The 7,358-nt window shown below is 41.6% G+C and overlaps 4 non-coding genes and 1 pseudogene across 4 annotated transcripts; all 5 read left to right on the top strand.

Annotated features, from left to right (window-relative positions):
* Positions 1 to 5,664: 5,664 nt before the first annotated feature.
* LOC139610175 (5S ribosomal RNA) lies at positions 5,665 to 5,783 on the top strand. Its single transcript, XR_011685622.1, has one exon. It is a non-coding gene; the product is annotated as a 5S ribosomal RNA (ribosomal RNA).
* A 272-nt stretch (positions 5,784 to 6,055) lies between these two features.
* On the top strand, positions 6,056 to 6,174 carry LOC139610495 (5S ribosomal RNA). The gene has a single exon (XR_011685804.1). It is a non-coding gene; the product is annotated as a 5S ribosomal RNA (ribosomal RNA).
* Positions 6,175 to 6,446: 272 nt separating this feature from the next.
* On the top strand, positions 6,447 to 6,555 carry LOC139610310 (5S ribosomal RNA; annotated as a pseudogene).
* A 272-nt stretch (positions 6,556 to 6,827) lies between these two features.
* On the top strand, positions 6,828 to 6,946 carry LOC139610270 (5S ribosomal RNA). The gene has a single exon (XR_011685715.1). It is a non-coding gene; the product is annotated as a 5S ribosomal RNA (ribosomal RNA).
* Positions 6,947 to 7,218: 272 nt separating this feature from the next.
* Positions 7,219 to 7,337, top strand: LOC139610494 (5S ribosomal RNA). The gene has a single exon (XR_011685803.1). It is a non-coding gene; the product is annotated as a 5S ribosomal RNA (ribosomal RNA).
* The last annotated feature ends 21 nt before the right edge of the window (positions 7,338 to 7,358 follow it).

Below are 7,358 nucleotides of genomic sequence, written 5' to 3'. Positions count from 1 at the left end.
AGTTGTCACTTGCTCTGCGGCTTACGGCCATACCACCCTGAGCACGCACAGAGGAGGAGCACGCCGTACGTTCACGACAGTCAATCAGTCCGTGTTTTTTTGGATCGTTTTCAGCCTTGGTTTTTGCTGGTTTGTAATTTTTTAGTTTAGTATTTAATTTGTGGGTTACATCCCCCGACAGCTTTTGCTGTCTGGGGGACTCTTTGTGTTTAAAAAATCATTCAAATGGATCCAACGGTGACAGACAAAGGAACGGAAAAGACGACGGAGAAGAGAATGCCCGCGAGTGCGGAAAAACAGAAGAAAATGTACGAAAAGAGACTGACAATCATGTTGGAAATAGAAGGAGAGGAGAGAACAACGATGATGGACATGCTGAGAAAAGTGAGGGCGGAGTGTGGAGAAGTGCTTGGCTGCCGTTTTAAGACGCCAAAGTCATACGAGCTGACGATGAAAGAGGAAAGCGGGAAGAAAAAGCTGATGGACGGACTGAGAATTGGGAACAACAGACTGATGGCGAAAGAACTGGGTAACAATGAAATGGTCGTCTCATTCATTAATCTGCCCACTTACATAGAGGATGAGGAAATATTGGCAAAACTACAGGACTGGGGAGTCACTGCGGTCTCGTCCATTAAGAGGAGGATGTGGCCAGGGACGGACATCGCTGATGGGACGAGGTTTTTAAAGGTCCGTTTCACAGACGCTGTGAAATCATTGCCATATTCCACTAAGTTTGAGACGGTAAGCGGAGCGGAGCACTTCCGCGTCATCCATGACAGGCAAGTTAAAGTTTGCCGCTTGTGTATACAGCCTGGCCACATTGTCAGAGACTGTCCCACTTTTATTTGTTTTAAATGTGGGAAACAGGGGCATTACGCACGAGAGTGTGATGCGGAGGGGAAATGTGCTCTGTGCAAAGAAAAGATCTCCCTGTGTGTGTGTGGAGAGCCGGGGGAGGACGCCGAAGAGCCGTCATACTCCGACGTCTCTGACGAGGAGGAGAGAGAGGCGGAGGACGGCGCCGATACGGGGAGAGAGGAGGATGGACGGAGAGGCGGCGTCGAGAGGGAGGAGCCGGGAATGACCGGAGAGACCCACGAGGAGGGAAACCGTGACTGTGGGGAAGCGAGAGGAGACGAAGGAGGGAGAGACTCTGATAATCCAGCACCACAAAATCCAGACAATTATGCTGGCTTTGGAACGCGGGCAGCAAATGAAAAAGACGGGAAAGCTGTGTCGGACGGGTCTGAGGGCGAGGAGGGGATGGACGTCAGCGCAGAGACCATCAGACAGCTGAAGAGAAAGAAGAGGGCGAAGGAAAAGGAGAAGATGAAGGTTAAAAAGTAGAGGTATGGCTGCTGCTCTGCTATTCTTTTTTGTTTTATGCCTTATGTTGCATATTGCTTCGTTTAACTGTAACGGTCTAAGAGGAAAAACGAAAGCGGAGTTGGTATTTAATGCCATAAAAGCAGAAGTACTGTGCCTGCAAGAGACTCACTGGACTGACGAAGTTTTTAAAGATATCAGCTCACTGTGGAGAGGCAAAATTATTGCAAATAATATGAGTCACAGAGCATGTGGTGTTGCTATCTTGGTAAAAGAGGAGACATTGACTGACATACAGGTAGTCCACAAAGATGACAAAGGGAGGTTGCTTGTCATTGAATTTAATTTTTGTAACATTAGGTTTAGATTAATTAATGTCTATGCACCAAATATTGAAAAGGAAAGAAGAGAAATGTTTGATAATTTGAGGACTTTTTGTACTGAGAGATGTATTTTGGTTGGTGATTTTAATTTATGGTGTACAAGGCTGGATGGGTCCAGCAGTGTTAATTTCAGAAACGATACTTCAAGGAGTGTTTTATTTGATGTTATGAATAAGGAAGATTTAGTTGATGTATGGAGGGATATGTATCCAAACAGGAGAGAATACTCAAGAAAGCAAATGGTTTTGGGAAAAGTGAAACAAAGCAGAATAGATTTAGTTTTGATTAAAAGAAATATTTTGAGTTGGGTCTTGAATGTAAAATATAAGTTTTTGGGTTTAAGTGATCATGCTGCTTTAACTTTTGGTTTTGGGGTGAGATGTGAAGGGAGGGGAGGGGGGGTTTGGTGTTTAAACTCTTGTTTGTTAAAAGAGGAGGAATATAGAAAAATTATTTCAAGACTTATAAAAAATGAGCAAGAAAATACTTTATTTGAAGACGATGTTTGTTTATGGTGGGAACAGATGAAGAATAAAATAAAAAGAACAAGTATTAGATTTGCAAAAAAGAGGAACTTTGTGAAAAAGAAAGAGGAAAATGAAGTGAAAGAAAAATTAATAAAAGAGCTGGAAAGACTGGAGGAGGATCCGAATCGGGATAGGACATACTTTATGAAATTAGAAGGTGAGATAGAATATTATGAGAGAGAAAAATATGAGGGAGCAGTTATCAGAAGTAGGGCTCAGTATGCAGTTGAGGGAGAAAAGTGTACAAACTTCTTTCTCAACTTGGAGAAAAGTAAACAGGTAAAGTCTTATATAACGGAGCTAGAAAGTGAGAATGGAGAGAGAGTGACAGATTTTGTAGGCATTTTGGAGGTAGTGGAAGCTTTTTATGCAAAACTGTTTCAAAAGGAAGGTATAGTGCAGGAATGTGTGGATGAGATATTAGATACTGTTGATGCCAGAATATCAGATGAAAGTAAACAAATGTGTGACGATGATTTGACAATTGATGAAATTAAAATAGCTATAGAGCAAATGAAATCCAGCAAGAGTCCAGGTTCAGATGGCCTGACACATGAATTTTATAAGGTTTTTTCTGATATATTGGTGCCAATACTGTTGAAAGTGTATAAGTGTATGGAGGAAAGGAAAACGGTTCCAGAGTCAATGGCAACAGGGGTTATTACTATCTTGTTTAAAAAAAGAGGGAGTCCGTTTAAATTAGAAAATTACAGGCCTTTAAGTCTGTTGAACTCGGACTACAAGATTTTAACAAAAGCTTTAGCCAATAGATTGAGGGACGTGGTAGGAGAAATAATAGCACCAACACAAGCTTATAGTATACCAGGTAGGGACATCACTGATGTCATATGTACAATTAGAGATGTAGTCAATAGTATGAATAATGATGGTGAGGGTGGTCTAGTCCTGAATTTAGACTTAAATAAAGCTTTTGATAGGGTTGAACATGGGTATTTAGAACAGGTTTTGGGCAAATTTGGTTTTGGGGATAGGTTTGTTAATTGGATAATGTTGCTATATGCAAATGCTAAAAGTTGTGTGAAAATAAATGGTATGCTCACTGATGTTTTCCCAGTACAACGGTCAGTCAGACAAGGCTGTCCTCTTTCAGCCTTGCTCTATTCTTTAGCAGCAGAACCATTGGCAACACTATGTAAAAAAGACATTTCTTTACAAAGCATTCAAATACCATATAGCACAAATAGTCTAATTCATCAATTTGCTGACGATACAACCTTTACTGTCAGAACCATAGAAAGTGTAAAAGGAATAATGAAACATGTTGAAACATATGGGAGAGCATCAGGAGCAAAAGTAAACATAGAAAAATCAGAAATTATGTGTGTAGGGCATACAAATCCAGAAGAGTGTGAAATTCCTTTAAAGATAACGAGAGACTTCATTAAAATATTGGGTGTGAACATAGGAGTACAGAGTAAGGAAGCGAGAGATGCCACATGGACTGGTATATTGAATAAAGTTAAACAATTATTAAATTTGTGGTCTATGAGAGGGCTGCGATTAAAAGGTAAGGTTGTAGTCATTAACTCATTGCTTCTATCAAAATTTAATTATGTGATGGGAGCTCTAGATCTCCCTGAGTGGGTTTTGAATGAGGTGAGAGCTGTAATAAGTAAGTTTCTGTGGAGAGGAAAAGGAGTTAAAATATCTATGAAGACATTAATAGCAGGGTATGGAGAGGGAGGGCTAAAACTGATGGACTTAGATGTTAAACGAAAAGCATTGAGAATAAAGGTGGTTAAAAAATATCTATATGGTAAGGAGGAGTATGGTTGGAAAGGGTTCTTTAAGGATTTTCTGTGTAAAAGTGGAGGATGTGGGGACAGTGGGATCTTTATGAGATTCAGAAAGAATATGTTGGAAAATCTTCCTGTGTTTTATCAAGAGGTATTTCTAGCTTGGGCAGATTTCATTGAGCACCTGAAATATGACTGCAAAACAATAAATCAAATATTAGATCAGCCAGTATTTATGAATCCACAAATAAAAAACAGTGGGAATGTTTTGTATGACAAAGTTTTCATACAAGCAGGATTAAAACAAGTGAGAGATTTTGCTTATGAGTATGTGCCTGGCTTCTTGCCAAATAGAGCCATTTTTGACAGTGTTGTGGAGATAGACGAGGAGGTAGGTAGAACTAAGGTGGATAATGTGATTAAGTGCATAAAAGGAAGCTTACCGGATATATGGATTAAAACAATAGAGAGGGAAACAGTTCAGGTAGGAAAGAGTGAGCTACCAGATCTGTACATTGATCAGATTGATGGGAAAATGCTCTTTAATAAAATAAAAGTAAAGATGTTGTACACGTTGATGCTGATGAAAGAAATCAAGACCCCAGCATCAGAAAATGTTTGGTTGAAGGTATTTCAGGATCTGAATGTGAAAGAAATTTGGAAAAATTTACATGTCAAGTACAATAGCATAGACTGTGAAAATTTGGACTTCAAACTCAGACATAACAGAATATACACGAATGTGGTCATTCACCAAATTAATAAAAATGTAGATCGGTTTTGTGATGTTTGTAAATCAGATCCTGAAACACTGATGCATTTGTTTTTTGAATGCAAGGAATTAAAGAACTTTCAATTGAAACTAATAACCCTGATCAAAAACAATTGGAAATTAGATCTGATAGCGAATGATTGGAAGAAAGTTTTCTTTTTTGGTTCAAGTAAAACATCAAAAACTGTGAATGTTAATTTGTTTAATTTTGTATTAAGTCATGCTAGATATGCAGTATGGCTAAGGAGAAATTTAGCACATTTTGAAGGGAAGAGGATAGAAGTGTTAGCTTTGTTTGTATCGGTATTAAGGAAAGATGTTGCTTTGCGATGGAACTTTTTGAGTAGGAGTTTGTTTGAGGAGTTTTTTGTGCAAGGCAGTAGCCTTATTTCTATTGATGATGGAGGTAGATTTCATATTAATTTATGATTTTTATCCTTTGTGCTTTGTTTTGTTGTTAATGTGTATGTATATGTAAATATTGTGTTCTGAAAAGCTTTGTATATTTTCATAATAAAAGAAAAAAAAAAAAAAAAAGCACGCCTGATCTCGGAAGCTAAGCAGGGTCGGGCCTGGTTAGTACTTGGATGGGAGACCGCCTGGGAATACCAGGTGCTGTAAGCTTTTTCACTTTTCTGTGCAAACAACAGAGGACGCTGCTGCTTCAGTAAACAGCACTGACTGTGCCACTGCTCAACTGTCAATCACTGTGCAGACAGTTCAGCTCACAGTGCACAAACCACACTTTCATATTATCACATTACACAGTTGACAAGTTGAGAGAAAGAAAGAAAGAAAGAAAGTCGAGCAAAGACACCCGCGCTTGACATACACAGCCATGTCTGTGATGGTGTGGATCATCATGTATAAAGGGGGTAGTTGTCACTTGCTCTGCGGCTTACGGCCATACCACCCTGAGCACGCCCGATCTCGTCCGATCTCGGAAGCTAAGCAAGGTCGGGCCTGGTTAGTACTTGGGTGGGAGACCGCCTGGGAATACCAGGTGCTGTAAGCTTTTTCACTTTTCTGTGCAAACAACAGAGGACGCTGCTGCTTCAGTAAACAGCACTGACTGTGCCACTGCTCAACTGTCAATCACTGTGCAGACAGTTCAGCTCACAGTGCACAAACCACACTTTCATATTATCACATTACACAGTTGACAAGTTGAGAGAAAGAAAGAAAGAAAGAAAGTCGAGCAAAGACACCCGCGCTTGACATACACAGCCATGTCTGTGATGGTGTGGATCATCATGTATAAAGGGGGTAGTTGTCACTTGCTCTGCGGCTTACGGCCATACCACCCTGAGCACGCCCGATCTCGTCCGATCTCGGAAGCTAAGCAGGGTCGGGCCTGGTTAGTACTTGGATGGGAGACCGCCTGGGAATACCAGGTGCTGTAAGCTTTTTCACTTTTCTGTGCAAACAACAGAGGACGCTGCTGCTTCAGTAAACAGCACTGACTGTGCCACTGCTCAACTGTCAATCACTGTGCAGACAGTTCAGCTCACAGTGCACAAACCACACTTTCATATTATCACATTACACAGTTGACAAGTTGAGAGAAAGAAAGAAAGAAAGAAAGTCGAGCAAAGACACCCGCGCTTGACATACACAGCCATGTCTGTGATGGTGTGGATCATCATGTATAAAGGGGGTAGTTGTCACTTGCTCTGCGGCTTACGGCCATACCACCCTGAGCACGCCCGATCTCGGAAGCTAAGCAGGGTCGGGCCTGGTTAGTACTTGGATGGGAGACCGCCTGGGAATACCAGGTGCTGTAAGCTTTTTCACTTTTCTGTGCAAACAACAGAGGACGCTGCTGCTTCAGTAAACAGCACTGACTGTGCCACTGCTCAACTGTCAATCACTGTGCAGACAGTTCAGCTCACAGTGCACAAACCACACTTTCATATTATCACATTACACAGTTGACAAGTTGAGAGAAAGAAAGAAAGAAAGAAAGTCGAGCAAAGACACCCGCGCTTGACATACACAGCCATGTCTGTGATGGTGTGGATCATCATGTATAAAGGGGGTAGTTGTCACTTGCTCTGTGGCTTACGGCCATACCAACCTGAGCACGCCCGATCTCGTCCGATCTCGGAAGCTAAGCAAGGTCGGGCCTGGTTAGTACTTGGGTGGGAGACCGCCTGGGAATACCAGGTGCTGTAAGCTTTTTCACTTTTCTGTGCAAACAACAGAGGACGCTGCTGCTTCAGTAAACAGCACTGACTGTGCCACTGCTCAACTGTCAATCACTGTGCAGACAGTTCAGCTCACAGTGCACAAACCACACTTTCATATTATCACATTACACAGTTGACAAGTTGAGAGAAAGAAAGAAAGAAAGAAAGTCGAGCAAAGACACCCGCGCTTGACATACACAGCCATGTCTGTGATGGTGTGGATCATCATGTATAAAGGGGGTAGTTGTCACTTGCTCTGCGGCTTACGGCCATACCACCCTGAGCACGCCCGATCTCGTCCGATCTCGGAAGCTAAGCAGGGTCGGGCCTGGTTAGTACTTGGATGGGAGACCGCCTGGGAATACCAGGTGCTGTAAGCTTTTTCACTTTTCTGTGCAAAC

The sequence above is a fragment of the Trachinotus anak genome, unplaced genomic scaffold (assembly GCF_046630095.1).
Source record: "Trachinotus anak isolate AG129_WGS33_773 ecotype Australia unplaced genomic scaffold, CSIRO_AGI_Tana_v1 ptg000026l, whole genome shotgun sequence".
Lineage (NCBI taxonomy): Eukaryota > Metazoa > Chordata > Actinopteri > Carangiformes > Carangidae > Trachinotus > Trachinotus anak.
This window is presented reverse-complemented; position numbering and strand designations above follow the sequence as displayed.